We start from the raw sequence: 21,544 nt of genomic DNA on the forward strand, positions 1-21,544 counted from the left end.
AGGCAAAGCATATGATTTATTACATGCACAGTATCATCAAAATAGGCTTCCACTCTCCGGGAATCCCTAAAAACAAACACTCCCCCTTTAAAGGGATTTGTAATATAACATATTGTTCTTTAAAAGCTGACATCTATCTCCAGATTCCCACTAGTGATGAATTACCTGGCTTACAGCCTCATAAAGCAGAAGGGTCTATATATTTTTATGCTGAGGCCAACCACGAGACTTTTGTATCTTTCAAATTTAGTGATATACAACTTTCAAAACACCAAWGAAAAGCTGTGACACTTTGCTTCAGGTAACTAAAAGAAAGAGGTATAATTTCATTAACATTTTAAGTGACCAAAACAAGTTGTCTTCTAAAAACAGAAAGCAAGGGGTGAGTTGCAACCACAGTTCTGTTTGTTGTCTCAAACAGAAAAATATTTTAATAAATTTTTTTGAATAATTATATTTAGTTCATTTTTATTAAAATTTCAGCTATTTAAGCTTTGCATAAGTCAATCACTACATTCATGACCACAAAGAAACCCCCTCCAAAAATATAAAAAACAAAACTCCTCAACTAAAGTAAAATTTCTTTTAAGATTAGAAAACCTTCTAGAATTGCCTCACCATACATCAATGTTCTTACATTTCCAGTACATTCTTAGTTGATAGAGGTCTAATTAGAAAATTAATTTACCTCCATGAGAGAGAGATTGTAGAGAAACAGTTTTAAATCCCCAGGGAATACCAGACAATTTTTTACACTAACGGAATAACAGAATGTGTGATACCTTYAAAAACTGTCATAACCGCAGAATATAATTTACAAAAATAACATCGATTCTCCTAAAAWTAAACTCCTAAAACAAGTTAGAGCACTTCATCCTATAGTATCAACAGGCTGTATCAAAGGTGTCAGTTGGCTTCACTTCAGCCCATAAACTAAGGAACTGAATACTACCCAATAATCCCTGAAGAGTAACACAGCACAGAGAGTTGCCTCACTAATACGTTTTATATTGTTTCAAACCAAGAAGCAGACTTTCACAAAAGCTTAAGACCTTGCCAGAATAACACGCACAAGAACTGCTGCATGCAGAGCGCCTTCARAAATACGGCCACTTCATTTCTATGCTTAACTGAGAAAATTTTGCCCCCAGGGCACTCAATTTCAATTCTGAATGAGAAAAAACTGTGCATGACACAATGACTACAAATAACTGGCAAATAATAAACTGGATGAAACACCCAAATTATTGTAGAGATCAAACCTATGTTCATAAAGGAATAGACTACACAATTTAACTGGATTATCTCCATCTCTTAGTTCAATAGTTCTTAACTTCTGCCTTCCTCAAACAACAATTAAGGACAATGTTCCAGTAAAAAGAAACATAACATTGACATGATCTCTGTTTCAAAGCAGGACCCACTACGCTTGCATATACTCGAGCCTCGCTGAATGAAAACCTTTCTTTCGTATGGGCGAGCTTCTTTCTCATGTAAACGAGCACAAAATTTAAATTATAATTCCAAAGAGATTGCAATTGCACCTGGAATTTCTAGTGCTACATTCAAAATGACAAAACAGGAACAAGGCAGAAGAAGAAAATATTTTGAAATGAACAGCTGAACTTATGTAGGGCCTAAAATACAAAAGGTCAGGAAATACCTGTCTTTCATCACTGTCAAAAGCAATAGACTAAAATATGCAGAGTAGGACTGATAACACAGGAAATAAATGAAAACATTTGCTGTGTGTTAGTATAAAAGTTAAAAGAAACAAGGAAAAAATCTCTCTCAGAGGTCCCTGCTGGATTTAAAACAGAGCTGCTGAGCCAATTTTGATTTAAAAACATGCCATCATCATTTAAGAATACCGAATATCTATCCTTTAATAAGCCTTATACCTGTTCACTAGTCCATGGACTTAATGCCTGCAACTGTGCATACTGAGTGCTAACATGGTAAGGTAGATCATGTATAGGAACCATAATTGTAATGAGAACTACAAATAGACAAGAAAGCAACCAATTACTTAAAATACAGTCTCAGGCATTTAAAATGTGATTCACTATCTGACTTACAAATCCGAGAGTTTTAAAATACTTCTCAGAAATGGTAATGCTAAATGCTGATATGATTCACTTCTGGATTGTAGAATGAATTAAAAGTTTTATGTGTGTATAGCTTTCATAGCCTGAAATATTTTTAAGTTACCTATTTAATTCTCTTTAGTATCATAAGCAACTAAACAGAAACCATTTTTTTGCCTACTGTTTCACTGAAAAGAGAGAAACGGTAAATACTATAGCAAAATGAAACATACTTTCTTACACAGTGACATGATAGATATCAAATTATAAGCTCATTCATTCAGTACATATGATTAGACCACAGCAAAGATTTGGAATAAAATGCACTGATAACAAGTTTAGATTAGATTAAATTGAGAGAGACTCTGAGCTGAGAAACAGAGTTTGTAAAATTTAATGTAAATACAGGATTATTCACTTTACTGAAGCCTTCYAGAACTAAATCTTTTAACATGATAAATACCAGCAGGAAGAAAGGTGTCAGCTCTGACAATCACTTCACAAAACTCAATTAACTTTACACATCATTAAAAATACACTACTGATAAAAAGAAGTTTAGTGCTAAACTGATCTATTCATCAAAATTACATGTATTTCATATATGGACATAWATAAATAAATAAATAAATACATTAAATAATACAATAAATTACCTTTTTCACATCTAAAATAATTTATTGTAAACAGAATAGTGCTTGGATTGCCAGAAAAGGAAAAGTTAAGTGGAYAGTCACTATCATTGGAAAATTAGTCATCTTTCCCTGACTTTTAAGAAATCTAGGTAGGCTGGGTATGGGATTATTGGGGTCCTTCAAAAGTCTAGCAAGCTCTGCTACATACCCCACCCAAGCTGATGAGAAAAAACTGTTTTCATTTTATGGGAAATTACTCCACCTGAGACAATAGCTTTTGTCTCAAACAATGTGAAATAAGCTATCATCACTTGCAAGACAACCATATTAGGCCACTGTGTGGTCCTCTTCATGGCCTTCATTCTCTGCTGATCTTCTRCTTTGCCTCTTCATAGGACTTCGGTCCTTCTAAATCTCAATCCCTCCTTATGGTCGCAAACCGGCAAGATTGAGTTTAAGAAATGGAGAGGTCCCTCAAATTCAGCATTTTGGCTCAAATAACTGAAAAGGCAAAATGCCATAATACCAAGAAATCTTGCATACAATGTACATTTAACTTTATGCAGGTGTTAAGGGTAGCAATAAAAAGCAAAACTACTATAAAGCAGTGAAGGTTATATATAAAATTCCATTTAGCTAATGCTGGTATTTCTAGTCTTTTTCAATCCAAAACCCTAAGTATTGTCTCCATTTCCAGTCTACATTAGGCAAGGAGGAGCTGAAAAATATTCAACAATTTTAACATTCTGAAAGTTGATTTCCAGCTAAGCATTCACTTACTCAGGTGCAAGTACAGTCAAGCTTCCCAGCTTCCCCCAGATTTTCCTTTCAGGCCAGTTTTATCCTTAGGTACCTGCATACAATCAAAAAACAAAAACAATTTACATAATTCTTCTTCAGTACATGCCTTGATCATATCACCTTTTAAATTGGCAGCTCTTTAAAAATTCAGATCCCTAGCTTTTCTAAAAGTATTATTTCCCACCAGTTTACATAAGTGGGAACAAATTAAAAGTTCTCTTTCTCTGCATCTTACAAGACTGTTCTTTATTTGACCAGTTCTACGTATTTTCTTTTTCAGGCTCAGCACAACCTTAAATGAAAGAGTTTTCTGTGAGAAACCTCATGTAAATTCAGCCTAGTAGAAGCTGGGATTGTATGATTTAGGTACATTTCATCACTTGTTTTTAGGAGTTCAAATAGAAAGCAATGCTGTTACATTGGTCACAGCCTTAAGTTACCTTAAAACTGTTAACAGGGGTTGAGAAAATCCTGTCTCTACTCAGTTACCACTCTAGAAATTGAGAGACGGTTGGCGTACAGGTGCACTGTCACTTAGTTAAGGAGGAACGAAAAAGTTATTCTGCCTTCTCCTGGCACTAATACGAGTTAAAGAAACATTTCCAAAATGCGCTATTCTACCATATGGAATCGATTTTTGCAGGCATATGGAGCTCAATTAAATAAGCGTGGCTTTGCTGACACAGAAGTCCACCTGCACAGATTCAGATTTCCCAATTTGAATTAGCCCACCTAATTTAGAGCAGCCCCCGTAACAGCAATAGGCTAGAAAACAATGCGTTTGGTATGCCACAGCAGCTGAAACTATTCTCTTCAAATAATAATCGCTACATTACTGCTGACCATGATCAGACCACAGCCAAATTAAAAAGGTCAAAAGATGGAATTACTTTCTCCCAAAATAATTAAAAATACATTGGGTCAAAGGAAAAATTATCTTTAGTCTTCTACTTGATGCAAGTAAATATATAACTGAAAAGGCAAGCAAGTTAGAGTTTTTCAAAGAAGAATTTACTAGAAGTTAGTGGAAACTGAAAACTTGACTGTAAATATGCTTCCTATTTTTTTAAGTTTTCTTTGCACATTAGGCATCCAGATTTTCCCAGGATAAATATATTGAAAGCATGCATTAAAAAAAAAAAACTTAGTTTTTATATATAAACACTTAGTGTTTATATATAAACACTAACATCCTCTCATATATAAAATGTTAAGAAAGGTAACTGATGGAGTGGAAGCTTACAACATTTAAAATAAGCACTTGAGAAGTCCCAATTTTCTTTTTTTTTTATGTATTCAGAGTTAATTGGGCTCCCTTGTCCATACCCAGTCTGACATTGCTTAATTAGGTGATAGCATGCAATTTTTTTCACAGGACCTCTACCTCATCCAGTGAATACAGAAGACAGAAGAAAACAGAATATTGAAGATCTACACATTAAGTGAATTGTATTAAGTCACAGTACAGCTTACAGTTTCTTTCAGTTTATTCTGTGCTGTTTCAGAACAGAACTCTGAAGACAGAAAGGCAAGTTCTCACATACAGCTTCTCTTTGATACTGTAATGAGATAGTAGATAGCACACAGAGGACTGTAGTGCAATGTGATACAATATCCATAGCGAACTGAAAAGAGGAAACTTTTGAATTAAAAACATGACAAATGCTCAACCAAAGATCCTCAAAACTCAAATTTTTCAGAGTCCCTAATGCTCTGTCCTACTCCAAACTGATGCTCTGGGGAATCTGTATTCACCTACCTTAACTWGGTAACCAAATTTTCATTTTTTTGCAGTGCTTTGCCCCCTTCACTATCTAACTTACACTTTTTACAGCAAATCAAAGCAAGTTTTCAAAGACGTGTCTCCTTTGCTACACAGTCTTCAGGGACCTTAACATTCTGAGATCATATAATTTAAAACTATCTCATAACACRTATGTCCAAGAGAGCTCAATTAAAATATTCTAGACAAACCTTAATTCTACACTTTCCTAGTTTTGCAGTGTTTGACTTTGTAATGGTAATAACATTCTATAAGGCAGATTTCGAGCTTCATTTAATTGCCAACTCTTTTAAAGAAAGTAACAGAACAGAAGTTTCATCTTGTTGAATACAACCACTCAGTTTCCCCCAACACTTGACCRACTGTTCTCCTCCAAACCGTATCAGTGCCAATCCTGTGGACATTCATCCTCCCCTCACCACCACAGTCTCCTTGTCATCAAGCTCAGTCTTCTCGTATTTCTGAGTCCTTCATCCCGATCTCTTCAGAGTAACTGCTTCCATTTCATCAAGAGTGTCATACTGTATGTCGCACCCAACCCTCCCTCCAACCATAGTCCTGTTTCTACTAGCTTTCAGCCCTCATCCACCATCTTTCCTTCCAACTGCAGCTTCATCTCTCAGTCAGCCATCCTCTCATTGATAGATGGGTCATCTTCCTCATGCTGATTTTTACCTTCCTGCCATTTTCCCACTGCTGCATTCTCCCACTCAGCCTCCCTGCATGTGCCTCTCCCACTACTGATTTTCAAATTTATCCTCCACAACTCACTCCCTGACTCTTCCGTACTTCCTTCTCTAGCTCCTACAGAGTCTTTGTGATCAGCGTGCCACAGTCATGGCTGCTGAGCTTTACGTTGAACTCATTTGCAATGATGGTGTTAAATAAATCTGTACAAGCGCTCACGAGCAGGAACCCTTAATTTGAGGATCCCAGAAGGACTTAGGCAGAAGATAAGCTGAAACAGCAGCGCTATCCAGTGAGAAGTCAAATTTTAGTCACTAAAATCCTTCACTACTGAAAAATATAAATATGTAAGTGTTCACAAGTCAGGGCAGCTAAATGAAGGTTTTGTGGGTAGTGGGTAATTCAGTCTTGACATTAGATTAACACCAACTACTCTTTTAAATCAAAACAAAATGATGTAATTTAGTACCAGCCAGCACTGTACATTATCTATCTCAGCTACATATACCAGTCTCCATTCCTACAGAGAGAACCCAAACAAAGTCAGGTGGAGTTTAAATCTTCAATATAAACTCACTCTACATTTCAGTTAATGCCAGCATTTTGAGCCATTCTTTCTGAAGACAAAACTGCCCTTGATTCCGTCACATAGAGTAAACATGGGGGTGGGRAGAGTTTTAGTAGTTTTTTAAATTATGAGTGGCATTTTCATAGCACTGTTCAGCAAGAATAAGTGTGTTTATTCCACTGGAAGAAAGTAGATAATAGCACACCTTCACCTATTTTAGCCAGAAAGCACAAACCAACTAAAGACATCTTCCTGTCTTGTCTCCAACTTTTTTGTCTTGTCTCAACCTTTTTTTTTTTTGGGGGGGGGGGAGCAAGGGGGGGTTGAGACCGATTTTAAGATTGTTTCATACAATTGCGAGAGGCTTATTCACCCAACATGTGAAATAATACAGTAAATGAAATGACATTTGTTTTATTGTGTAAGTCCTATTTTGAAAACATTTTACATATTTGAGTTGTTATTGATAGGGTTTGTATCAAGAGAATTTGGACTACACCAACATAACTAGAAGTCAGAATTACACAATAAATTAAAATATGATGAGAAGCTGCATTAAGAACCTCTTCCCACCTTTGAATACCCCAAAATGGTTCTTGGGATTACCTTATGACATGCAGATTAATACTAACCATTATTTGTAACAGGTATCTTTTAAAAAGAAGACAAAACTTAATACAGATTAATATACAATAGATGATCTCAGCTTCTTGTTATCAGTGAAAACCAAAAGCTAGCCCTAGGATTTTTCCCAGTATGCATTTACACATGAGTATCCTAAACATGTCAGATCTCCCATTCATTTCCCTTTCAACCTTATTTTTTCATTTCTCATGTTTTATAAATCTCCCTATCTCACATAATTCCTCTTTTTTCCATTCATCTCCCACAGTTTGTTTCTTCCCCCATAGTTTCCTCACATAAATACAATCCAAGTGATACTTAAATACAACATTCAAGTGATGAAGAATGAAGTTGCCTTCCCGTTCCAGGGGGCACAGCCGACATGTGCTCCAAGACCCCTGGGGGAAACAACTAGTGCATGGTCTCCAGCTGGACTTCACATTACTGATCAYAGCCACCTGAGCCAAACCATTCAGCCAGTTCTCAGACCACTTCGCTGACCACTTATCTAGCCTGTACTTCATCAGCTTKTCTATGAGAATGTTAGAGGAGATAGTGTTAAAAACCTTACTAAAGTCAAGGTAAACAACATCTACTGCTCTTTCCTCATCCACTAAGCCAGTCACCTCAYTGAAGAAGGTTATCAGGTTGGTTAAGCTGATTGATCCTGATCACCTTCCTGTCTTTGATGCGCCTAGTAATTGTAGGATTAGTTGCTCCATCACCTTCCCAGAGATCAGGGTGAGGCTTCCTGGCCTACAGCTCCCCAGAATCTCCTTCGTGCTCTTCTTGAAGATAGGTAGGATAGATAGGATAGACAGCTCTTCTTCTGGCCCTCAGGAACCACTCCCAATCACCACGACCTTTCCAAAATACTCAAGTGGCTTTGCAATGACATCATACAGCTTCTTCAGCACTCACAGGTGCATCCCATCAGGGCCCATGGACTTGTGCATGTCCAGTGTGTTTTAAGCGCTCCTCCACATGATCCTCCTCCACCAAGGGTAAATCTTCATTGCTCCAGGCTTGCCCTCTGTTCTCAGGAGCTTGGGATTCCTGAAAATTGGTCTTAACCAGTAAAGACTGAGGTGAAAAAGGTATTAAGTACCTCCGGTTTTCTTGTTGCACATGAGTTTAGTCAGGAGCTCCCCGTTCATCCACACAGGCCTGCTGCTGCCTTTAGGCCTGCTTAAATCTTAAGGCCTGCTTGTTGGGACCCTTCTTGAGTTTGGAGGAGGTGATCCTTGAGTATCAACTAGTTCCCTTGGACTCCCTTGRATCTTTCACATCCAATGGGATTCTTCCAAGCTGGTCTTTGAATAGGCCAAAAGCCTGCTTTCCTGAAGTCCAGTGTTGTGATCCTGCTTTTTGSCCTGCTCTCTCCTCACAGGATTCTTAACTCCACCATTTTGTGGCCACTGAAGCCAAGGCTGCCCCCAACTTCCACACCGCCAACAAGTTCTTCCTTGTTTGTGAGTAAAAGGTCCAGCAGAGCACCTCTCCTCATTGACTCCTTGATCACCTGTGTTAGGAAGTTGTCATCAAAGCACTACAGAAACCTCTTGGTTTGCTTGTGCCCTGCTGTGCTGTCCCTCCAGTAGGTATCAGGGTGTTTCAAGTCCCTCATGAGGATCAGCGACTGCAAACAAGCAACTTCTTCCAGTTGTCTGAAGAATTCTTGATCGGGCAGTCCATAGTAGACACCTAATACAATGTCACCTGCTAACCCGGACCCCAAAGCAGCTGGCTAAGCCCTCACCTGTCCCATGGCAGACCTCCTTGCATTCTGCCTGCTCTCTCACAAAACAACTCTCCCTTCCTGCCCGTCCTTCTTGAAGAGCCTGTATCCATCCATTGCAGCACTCTGCGCACGCAGCTACAAAGTCTCAGGGAAGATCTAGTCTCTTTCTCATAGTCCCTGCTACTGTACCTCCTCCCACAGTAATAATTAGTTAATAATTAGTAATAATACAATTCAGAATCGATATATCAGAGTATACAAAGATGAACCTAAAGGAAAATGTCTAAATTTGTATAATTTGAAACCGCAGATTAATCTTTCACACTAACTTTGTAATTAGCTTCCTGAGATTTATAATCTTGTTTGATGTAACTACTGTATTTAAATACAAATTTTAGAAAGTAGCATTGGATATAAAACCAAATCTATTATTTATGCAATCCAGAGATTATTCTTGGTATTATTCCCTCTTCTTCTACCCCAACTTCATTCAAACACACACAGTTTCACATTTTCATAGCACATTTCACATGCCATTTTGCTTTATGTGCTGGTAAATTTCTCTGTGACTAAACCTTGGGTTTGTTTCCCAAGAATACCTTCTAAAGAGTGTAAAAAGTCACAACTTTTCTTCATTTTTTGCCCCTTTCATCAAGATAAAGCAGAAGCTGGTCACATTACTCCTGTTTCCTTCCTAAGGGAGCAACAGATCCAGGCTCCTCTTTAACCAAATGCAACACTGTCACTTGAAGATGACATTAGCAGCTTCAGTCACACTCTTGTTGTTTAATTTCTGCCCCAAATCCTACTCATCCCAAATAATTAACGGGGTCTATTCCTGAATCCTTTCTCCAACATGCCACACATTAAAACAACACTCAGGGGGCTGGTGAGTGTGAGTGTGAGTGTGTGTGCGGCAGGGAGGGAAAAGTGGGGAGAGGGGCCAGAAGCAGAAGAGGCAGCTTTCAAATCTAGCCTGGGGGGTCTGAGCTACAGGATTCTCATGATCTGTAATAAATCTGTGCAACTGAGTCCCCTACTCAAGTTTAAAACATCAGGCTCAGCTGAAATGAAGTAGATTCAGTGAAGAAAGCATATTTCCCTCCTGTGGCTACTTTGATACCGAGTGGTCATTTAATAACAACATAATTTGCTTAATGTGTACAAATAAATGATTCAACTCTAAAAGCTGCATGTGGAAAAGGAATTTTATTACACCTTGATTCTTTCTATATTAAGACTAAGAAGAAAGAGAATTCTATTTGATTTATCAGAAATAAAGACTTATGTTACTTTTTATATTTAAATAACAAATGATGAATGTTTATATACACTTCAACAAGACAGCCTTTCAACACACAGTTTGTGTATGTGACGCTTAAAAATTAAACATAAGTGCAATATCATCAATGACTGCATTATTTACAAATAAATCACTCGTTCTTTTGTTCAGCCTAAGTTAAGCACAAATTAATGCTGAAAGTGATAAGTAATTATCTCTACTTGACCACGAACATGCAATAGGAAAACAAAAAAGTTTAAAATAATTAGATCTTGCTGATAAATGCAGAACATTAAAAGGAATGTGTCAGAATAATATAAGATTTTATTAACAGTTATTTCTTCTGAAGAGGTCTCAAAACAGTCACACCAATGTATTTAATGTACTGTCTCTTATTCTCCAGTGTGGTATACTGCCTGCTAGTGTTAAAGTCAAAATGAGATTCAGTTATCCTGGGTCCTACCTCCACTGACCCTGCAAATCCACCACTTATATATCCCATGGAGTAACTGGGGCTGTTAATATGAATCATGACCTTGGAACTACACTTCAAAACCTAAATAATCCGGTGGTGATAACTCATACAGAAGATAATAAGCACTAGTGATCCTGAACATTTGTCAAAGGCTGGCACTGTAAGTTTCTCTTATTCTCCAACATGTTTGTGTTTGTTTGATAGTTAGAATAATAGTTACATAAATATACATAACTATAGAAGATTGATGTTGAAGTTTGTTTTTTTAAAACTGGTAAACTGATAAAAATAACATAAAACAGATCTCAGTATTTGTTTCCATATACTTTATCGAAACATTCAGTTTGTTCTATCTTCTTGTTCACATTTTTAAGTTCCTGACATCCCTAGTAGTACAGTGTTTACAGTCTAGTTTCTATCATAGGTGACATGAAAAAGACACTTTGTTCACCCACACATACTTCCTTGCCAGAAAGGTCAACAGAATAATTTACAAATGAAAGTTTGCGTCATTTTTCCCCCATGAATTATTAGGATGGAGCCAAGAATGCCCTCATCACATCCTACTAGCTAGACTCACCGGACTATACCTCATTAAGGTCTACAGGACTGAAGGAAAACAATGATTCTTACAACGCTAAAGATTTGCTGACATTGACTATTTACCAGTATAATAATAACAGAATCATAAACTGCAGTAGTTTAAATCTCCCATGATTTTTTTTTGAATAAATAGTTTTTTGCCTTAACAAACTTCATCCAAYGTAAGCACAGCTAAAATAGAAAAGGCTTTCATACCAGAAGAAGAAAATCTTAACATTATGGCTACAGCAATTATACTCTAGGTTATGCTAGTTAACTTGCTCACACATGCAAGTACTGAACTTTTCAGCAAACACAAGTGATACAGGGTTATACCTTATGCATCCTAAAGCCAATACAGGTAACATTTCTTTGATCCCTGAGCTCCACARCTCACAGAGTTGTGGGAGAGAGGAAGTGCCTGTTAACTTCAGAAACCATTAATTATAGGAACTCAACATGAAGCGCATTGCTAGAAGTTCACTTCAGCCTAGGAGTGGCAGAGATAGTCCAATGGTCTAAATATCAAAAGCACACTTGCTGTCACACAGTTGCCAATGAAAGACGAAGTTCCAGGTGCATTTTCCTCTTCAGAATGACARTTTCTGAGGTGTTGAATGGAGAGAAAATAATTTACCACAAAGTAAGTCCCTCTGATTAAAAAGGTTTCTCCTAGCATGTATTTCTTGTCATATCTCAAAGTAAACTATGCAATTAATTTTTTTTAACCATCTACTATACTGCAAAGATTATGGCTAAAATTTTCAAAAGGACTGCCTATTAAATTTAGTTGGCAAAGCTAGGTACACTCTTTTGAATTCAACTCATTTTAAAAACAGAATTCATCCTAAATTGGAGCTGGTGTATTTTTAAGGGAGAAAAATAAGTGAGGTTCAACTSACACCAAATTGGTACAATTATAAAATAATGAGCCATTCAAAATTATGTCTCCTTTTTTTGTGCACAATCATGTGGCACCTTATAGTTAAAAGCACAAATATTGTCTRCTTTACCAATTCACTTTCTTACAAGTTCTCTACTGCCTAACAATTTATTTTATAAATACTCAAGTTTATATTACAGTGATCCCTATATACATAAGAATCAAATTTTTATTATGATATTAGTCACATAAAGCACAGAGTCCTTCTTTTCACATAAAAGTCTGCTGAAAGTTTGTTGGCATGATATGGCCTGAGTCTAAAAATATGGTAATTTAAGAAGTAAGAATTTATTTTTCAATATGGCCCATCAACAAAAGGCTGAAAAGAAACCTTCTCTTTAAATGCTGTTCAGAATAAAATCTAGAGAACTGCGCTCCATCCTTTACCAGCTGTTTTAATTGTGACCTTAACTTACTAATTTAGGAACAGCACTTCTTCCTGTTGCATACTTAGCAGCAAGTAGTTATGCCATGAATGTGTTATAAATACTAAGAGATTCATAGACTGTATGATTTTTTCAAAAACCACGACAACCTAATGGATGCGCTGCTCTTCTTCACTGTCTACTTCCGGCCCACATTCTGATGACTTAATTCAACACCAAAGCTAGACCCTGTGAAAGAATTTCACATCTCATTTTCCTGCCATATTTCCCCTTTCAACCTGAGATTTTTGACGATCTGCTGATTTCCCTRGAAGTTCACTTTCTCACAGAAAAGCTGCAAATGCAAAGCCGGAGGGAAAAACAAACTGCAAGACATCACTTACTCAGAAAATGCCTTCCTGAGACAGAGGAGAAGACAAATATATATATTCATACATGCACACATGCATATTTATATACATATACACACAAATCATAACAGAAGAGCGTATCCCGACAAAACAACGCAACTCCTTATCTGGATCAACAACGTGATATTTCAACACGCGTCTCAAAACACAGTTTTGGGATGCAGAACGGTCCCTTTGGAGACCCCACAAGGGATGCAGCTRCGCAACCGCAGGCAGCCACACAAAGAAAGTTTGGTCCAGAAATTTCCATGGTATCTACAATCTATGTGCCCTAAACACCACAAAATGCTTCTCTGTATCCTACAAAAAGCGTAAGTGCTTAGGAAAGGCCATGAGTGCAGAATACCATAGAGGAAGAACTGAAGACGGAGGGCATTGTCCACATCTTATGTCTTTGCAAGAGCAGAAATCTTTTTAAAAAGCAGAAAATAACAAGATAAGAACTTCCCCCAAATGATCAGAGGAAGTGGACTAAGCATCATACAACAGAAATGGATAACAATGTCTATCACTGCGTGCCCATTTCCCCAGGGGCTGATGTTCATTGCTGATCCCAAATCTTGTAATCAGTTGAACTGTGAATGCAAGAATAAGGAGATGAGGGGGGAACGAGTAAAGATAACTTGTTATAACAGGGCAGTGGGAGGAGAAGAGCATTAAAAACATACTTCACACCCACAACCAACCACTGAAAACCCTGAAGCACATTGTTAATGCCAAATAAACACAGTGAAAAAAGCAGTTTTAGTCTCCCTTCAAGCACCTTGGATACCTCAATACTTCAAATACTTGAAATCTAAAATCTCATCTCATAAGCTTAATTTTCTGCCTTTATTCAGAAATAAAATCTCCTTCTGTAAAACTTACTAAATTCTAGCTTTAAACTATTTAGGTTCATTGCCCCACAGTCCTTCGCATCTTGAATAGTTGGAAATGTTCTTATAATTTCCTGCCTATGTTTATTTAGGATGCATTTAGAATATCAGTCCCAGACAAAAATGATTATTCTTTAGCTGAAACAGCTCTTCATTCCTGATGTTTATCCATAAATTTATTTACAACGAATTGCTGTATCCCTTCTCAACCTCCACTGCCCTAAGCTAAACAATACAAGCTTTCTAATTCATTTTTTGAAAGAAAATTACTCTATTTCTCTGATCAGCTTAGTAGTCTTTCTTTGCACCTGTTCCAATTTAAGCCTATCTTCCCAAATATAAGTGAACAATATTGTACACAATATTCCAAATGAGATCTTGTAAAATGCTATCAGCGTTTCTCTCTCTCTCTCCAAAAATAGCATGTCTAATGCACTGCAGAAGGAAGCACATTAGGCTTTTCCACAGCTGCATCACACTGGTGGCGTAGGGTCATCTTAGTAGTATTATTACAGCACTTTACCTAGTTCAGGCTGCTCCAACCATTAAATCATCTGCACAACATCCTATGACGTTAACAGATATTTTTTTTGTTTTAGATATTTGCATATCAAGATAAAGATTAGAAGAACCTATCTGAGACCAGACATTGAGGCTTGCAGAGCTGCATTAGCAACTGAGACTTCCTGATTCTTAATCCTAAATATACACCTCCAAACATTAGCAGTAAACAGATGAACTACACACTGCACAGTAACAAGGGTACTCCAGTTACTTCATGCCAAATGCCTGTGCCTACACTCAAAAGCCATTTCTAAATGGATAGTAATACACAGTCACTTCTCTCCTCTACCACATAATTGTGTTAGCCTGCTAGAAAGATTATACCTAGAAAGGCTAAACATCCACCCAGCTTGGAGCTGCGGTGGACTCATCATGGCCTGCTCTTATCTGCATGCCCTCAGCTGGCACCGAAACTACCTTTCTGTGGTGATCCCATGTAGACAAGCCTCTAGGTTTTAGGCCACCTCCTACACGTACTTGTTCTGAGTTGTCAGAACAAAACCTGCTCCATTATCTCCACTTCTACCGAAGTTTTTGCTCACCCTGACAAATTCTCCTGATAAATGTTTTAAAGATTCTGATTTTTTAATCTGAGTGTTCTTCTTATTCTAAAACTTAGATCACAGCCAAAGTGATCACATCTCCCCCGCCCACAAAAAAAAAAAAAAAAAAAAAAAAAAAAAAAAAAAAAAAAAAAAAAAAAAAAAAAAAAAAAAAAAAAAAAAAAAAAAATCTAAAAATGCAGCAGCACAAATTCAAAGAGGGATGACGGACAAAGGAGCTGACTGGCACACAGCACAACACAGGGTATTGTAGCTATTCAAATGTTACTGTTTATTTTATAATTATTAATAATCAGATACTCTTAATGCCAACGTATTCCCACTGACTAACCTATCTTCGGAAAAAAAAATTGGCTAGAACATAAACATTAATAAAACTAGACAGAACATGAACTGATTTCCCTTAATGCTTAAATCTCTTAATTGCCTCAAAAATGCCATCCTTGTTTTGCAGTCACATTCCAAAAAATACTTTTTCTTCCAAGCAACTAGCAGAGCCAGCACTTTCCACGGAGCTAGTACATGGGAGTCTTTTTCTTCTACTAAGGAAAGCATTCTAGTCAAACAAYACACAACCACTTCTTCTAAGAAAATAAATATCCTAATTATATTTGAACTTAGTTTCTCTTTTTTCCTTCAGTATCACACATACACCTTTAGAATTTCAGGTTAATTCCATTCGACGGTCTGTCTTTCACAGATGAAATATTACTAGTAAGGGGAAAAGCTCACAAATACATATAAGGCAGATAAAATGAATTCTGCTGGGACCTAGAGATGTAAAAGTCAGTGTTAAYAGCAGTGCACAAAAATGAAAGAGTGGAGCTGTGCAGTGCCTCCAGCATTACCTCACAAAAACTGTAGACAAATATACCCACTGCATCACTTCTACAAATTAAATATAAATACCTTCCAGATATTTATGTTTCCAGCGCACTGTCATGCATCACAGACGGAAGGGAMCAGTGACACCTGTATTAGCATGACCTAGCATGTTACTGCTGGACAGCTGAGCAGCTGCAACCAGCCAGTGGTGCACATTCTTCCCACTTAGCAGCTGGGGGGGGGGAATCTTCAAAGTGGCTTGAGTGCACGCCTTTTACTTTACAACTGAAGTGATGAAAAAGCCAGTGTACAACCAGTTACGACAATTCTGCCGATGACCGCGTCTTATTAATCTGCAGTAACAGCCAGTATTTTATTAACGTGCAGTAGCATGATTTGCTGAAATTGTCAGGCCATGTCAGGCTGTCAGGCTACATCAGGCTGTAGAGACTGTTTTCTACCCCATGCCACAAGCACTCATGAACTAGTTCTGAATGTTACAGTTCAGCTTTYTTCTTTAAGATAATGGAAAAAACTATGTTTCATTTAAATTGTAGATAAATACTAGACTCAATTCTGGTAAGTTTTTGGTATAAGATATGTCAATATAAAATACATACACTTTTAACTGCATATACATTTAACTTATTGCAACAAAAAGCAAATAATTTGAAAACTAAGCGAGTATCTTCTGATGTTTGCAGTTAGAATCTGGGTAAACAATATTTATATACTGATACCTCAGAGGACATAAATATTGTGAGAGATGTATATTTTTAAATTTTCAATATGGAATCTGCATACAGAAAACTAGCATGATTTCAAGATTTCAGAAGTGACTTTTACCGGAATGCAACTGTCTGAACATCTTGCCAAAGTCCAACCAGTGGAATCCACCATATTCCTAGCTGGAAAGTACACATACCTACACAGATGGGCAAATAAGGCATACAGTTTGTATACATATAAATGCATACTACAAAACTTTGTAAGTATAAATGCTAAAGGAAACACTGCAGTTTCCAAGCAGGCAGTGTTTCACAATTGACAATGTGGTAGCAGTGTTATTAGAATKACAAGAATTAAAGTGATTTACAGTAAATTACCCTTTCTGGCCAGGGATGATGTGCAGTTATGAGACTAAATTAAGGAAGTTTGCATTGCTGCCTTGCGGTGTTTGTTCTTTGAGTTAATTTCTCAAGAATACTGAATTATCTATATCTGAGCACTGTTTATTTTTTGATGTTAGTATGAAAGAAACAGGCTTTTAAAGTCATAACACACTTCAGCAGATTTCATCATCATCATCAATACTTCTGTTTCTAGTGAGCAAGTTCCACTCCTCCTCACTGACCTGACCAACAGCTCATCACTTTACCTTTTAATCTTTGGACTTCTACATACCAAAACTGTCAGAATAAGAAAAAAAAAGTATAGGCCCAACATAGACCCTATACCTGTGTTTAAGAGCCTAATTCCTTTCAAATTCAGAGAGTCTAAAGCACTTAAATAAACTTAAACACTCTTTTTTCTAATGGTGGAGAGTATCTCGTGACGAATGTATCTTGTGAGTGAGGCATTTGTACGATGTGAGGAAGGTATAGGTATGACACCGCCTAAGCACTCAGCATATGCAAATGTCAAGTGAGATAATGGCCCACATACCAGAAACATACAGTCTGGTTAATGTCCATAAAAAGGAAGGAAAAAACTACAACAGTACTCTCAAAACGTTTTACAACTGGAATTTTACCAGATTTGCTGGGGGCATAACTTCTGTTACATTTTTGGCTTGCATTTCTAAACTTTGATCAATTTACAATAACTTAAAATTTGTTCAGAAGATCAAAAGCACAATATACAAGACCTGAATTACTTCCTTCAGTTTATTGTCTTGAATTTTCCATCAAAGCAACAGCATAGATAATTAAGATTTCCCGAAACTACTCATGCCACACTTACCCATTAAATTTCTAAATATAGAGTTTGCCACTCAGGCACTGAGCAGTTGACAAAAAAACTAGGTACTATGGCTTTTGTTAGGATATTCATGGTATTCCAGTGAACTTCTTCAGCATCACCAAAAAAGTTAGTATCACAAATGACATTTGGCAAGGTTGCCGCAGTCAAATCTTTGACCCCTGTAGATCTAGCCTCTTAAGAACGTAATACAGCTGAGTACAGGCTCAACATACTGAAAGTATAGGGGAGCCTCCAAAGAATAAAACATATAGTTGAACAATTCAGATACAAAGTTACAGTTTTAYTGAAAGATCAGCAGAAATAATTCCATCACTCAAAAACAGAATAACTCCTAACACAAACTATCAGTCTGGACCTAAATAAGTACCTGCTGATGAAGTTTCAGCCAAATGGTACAGTATTTATTTTGTTAGTGCATGAGAGCCAAAGTATTAAAATAGATTTTTCTACCCATTTTCATTGTTTAAAAAGAAAAGCATAAAGTATCAGTGTGGAAAAACAAAATCTTTAAAAATACAACTTGATATTATTCCATGCAGGAACTATTAATGAAAAAACAAAATAAAATTGAAGTTAAATTTATGGGAATTTTAATCTATGTATATTTTATTTAATACGCATGTCAGACTAAACAGATCAGTCAAGACCTCTGAAAATTAGTCTAGACACATGAAGAGACATATGCTGCATAGTAAGAAAGACTTTTAAAAGGCTTTAAAAAGAAACACTTTGGAGAATTCTTACTGCTTCACATAAATCACATAGGAGTGCTTTCTCCTAAAAATACTTTATATAAACATAAAAACGACTTTAAAGCGTAGCTATAGGACACCTTTACAGTTCTGAGAGCCAGTAATTCTGTTCATGGAATTTCTTACTACATGCAGATGACTGACTATTCACCTCAACAATCAGGAAAAATACTTATCCGAGCAAGCGTCATGAATGCAGGAATATGTTTTTTCTTTGGGGTTACATGAAATATGGGTCAAACGTCTATGAGAAAAATATTGGTCTCAAAAGGCTATGTTATCCAGTTATGGCCCCAGAAAGAGGATGAAAGATACTAGTTATTTATTTTAAGATCTCTGTGCCTTCACAACGAATGGGCACGCTAATGGGCGCCTGCATCACAATTATCCTGAGCAGGAATATAAAAATAAAATAAGCGATGCCTTCTGAAAGAACTACAAATTCAGTAGTTCATTGAAAACAACTGCAAATAATTTAAGATGCTTATATACTGAGGAGAAGAGCTGGAGAAAGGAGTAATTCCTAATTCCCCTGAAACATCACCTGCACCAGTGGCTACTGGCTAGACATTGCTGTAAGTCAGTCGTAATAATCTCACATACTGAGTCAACATTAGAATATTACCACAGTAGCAAAAGATACTATAAAACGAGGTAAATATATTGTTTTCAGATAAATCATGTTAAGATAGCAAAAGGTAAATGTAAAAAAAAGAGAAAAAAGMCGTACTCCAAATTCTTGCACTGTGCAAGACCCACACTAATTTCAACACCTAGAGAAGCACTGCAGTTTTTCAAAAGAAACATCCAAATAAAAGCAATTACCAATGAACTATTTTTTTGCACTAAAATTACTTGTTTTAGGGCCTTTGAGTGAGCATTTTTGGTGCATTAATTTTTTTTTAATTTTTTTTCAGTTTTGAGTTCCCATCTTGTAAGTTGCCTCCTTTCAAAGAAGCAGAGAAAAGATGAAGGAATCAAAACACTTGAAAACCAGAAAAAACCCAGAAATTTTAATAATAGGCTTAAAATTTTTATCTTATTAATCCAAGAGAAATTAGATTTTTTAATTCAATCTTCAGTTATTTTTTTCCTTTGCAAGGAGTATTTGTACATACTGTCAAAGCATCCTTAATCAAAATATTTGCAGTCTAACAGTTAAAATGACCCAGTCCAAACTGAGGGAACGTCAGGGTGATTTTACTGGAGCGAAAMGCCCAACGGTGCCTGCTAAGAAAGCAAACCAAATAAAGAAAACCTCTTATTAAACTGCTGGTATTAGTGTTGGTATTATCATATGACATTACAGTTGTAACTGTAATCCCTTTGAAACTAATAGGAGGATCTTCTTCCCCGCAAAGAATATGGATACTGTGGTTATGATTTTACCAGGCAAGTCGAAATGGAGAATTCCCCCTGACCCRTGATGGTTGGCGTTCCACACATTTTCCTCAGTATTGTGTTGAAGCTTATGTCAGCTAAATCATTACTTGGAGCTGCTGCAGAACTCCACTGACTTGAGAATTCACCTCTTTCTTTTATGGCCCAGATTTATATAGGACACTCTCACAAGCAGCCAGTTTCTCCAGTGACCTACTCTGAGACTTGGTAGCTGAGCCCTGCGAGACGATGTTTGCCAGAAAGAGTATTCAAAAGAAAATGCACAATCAGTTAATGGTCATGAATTACAAACCAATAGTTTACTGCTAAAGGCATCCTCTCAGAAAATCAGGTGAGATTTTGAACATTATATAGCAAATGTGCATTGCTTTTACGTATTTCAGCACTTTTTTTTTTTTGTCAAGACACAGTATTTGTGTGTTTCTATGGCTCTAGCTTAATCCCAAATGGAAAGACAAATATGATTTACTAGTAAATACAGTTAGCAGTAGGAGCTGCAGCATAGTGATTATAGACGTCAAAAAAATAATACTAGTTCTGACCAGTTGAGCTGTCCTGACAAAAAAGCTTTATTTCTTCTTTTCAGATTGAGTCTAGATAAGAGCATATCTTTTTCTCACAGCAACATAAATATTGCATTTGCATTCCTATATTTAGCCATCCTGTGCACTAGAGATTAAATAAGCAACCAGATATTGTCTGTAAAGAGTAATTTTCTTGCACTTAAAATAGTATAAAAAATAAAAAATAAAGCATGGCGGAGAAGGRGAGGAAAGATTTCCTCTTATAGTCACTTAATTCTTTCTTTTCCTAGTACAAGCCTTGACAAAGTAGCATAATATTATCCCATCATTTTAAGTGCAGGTTCTCAGCTGTTTTGGTAATGAATTATATGCCAAGAGCTCAGGGAATCTTGGAAACTGAAATACACACAAGATTTTTCATCTATCTTCTCCAATTAGCAACTCTAGATGGATCAAGAGCATACAATTTCAGAAGTGTCAGAGCCTAAAAGACATATACATGACATGCTAACACCAAGTAGGGCTACTAAAATAAGACCTCAGCCCTATGTGCAGTTCAAGTAACAGGTAATGGACAGATTGCGAAGGGAAGTGGGCAGCTGACAACTCTTCCAGCTGTGTAGGACAACTGTGCTAAAGCGCAGGAACGTGCATTTCAAACAAAACCAGTAAAGCAGTATTATCCTACCCTGGCCGCTCCCTGGCAGCATCAACAGAAATATATGGAAGCCAGGGCAGAGATCCCCTGTGTCGCTAATCTTTCGCTACATTGCATTATCTAAGAAACATTTCCTAGGGGTATAAATTAGAGCAAACCTAAGGCTGCTGTGAGTTATGATGGCTAAAGAAACTGCACAACWGGAGTTCGCTAAACTGGAGTCCTGGCTCTTTCTCTGTATGGCACTTTTGCTTCTGTATCTAAATAAGCCACAACAACAACAAAAAAATCTTATTTAAATCACACTTACTTTAAAGGGGAGATTAAGGACAAAAAAAACTGTAAGAATGATACTCATTACAAACTACTATTAATTTGAAGGTCTATAGTCACAATA

The 21,544-nt window shown here is 36.8% G+C and overlaps 1 protein-coding gene across 3 annotated transcripts in view; it reads right to left on the reverse strand.

Moving 5' to 3' along the window:
• Positions 1–21,544, reverse strand: part of TBL1X (transducin beta like 1 X-linked) — a 202,647-nt gene that overhangs the window by 142,920 nt on the left and 38,183 nt on the right. For all 3 annotated transcript variants that reach the window (XM_085321548.1, XM_085321551.1, XM_085321549.1), the window contains exon 2: positions 3,501–3,573. The gene's annotated coding sequence lies outside the window, so the exon portion shown is untranslated. The remainder of the gene's footprint in view (positions 1–3,500; positions 3,574–21,544) is intronic.

The sequence above is a fragment of the Rhea americana genome, unplaced genomic scaffold (genome assembly GCF_003343005.1).
Source record: "Rhea americana isolate MKP2758 unplaced genomic scaffold, rheAme1 scaffold_7, whole genome shotgun sequence".
In the NCBI taxonomy this organism is placed as follows: Eukaryota; Metazoa; Chordata; class Aves; order Rheiformes; family Rheidae; genus Rhea; species Rhea americana.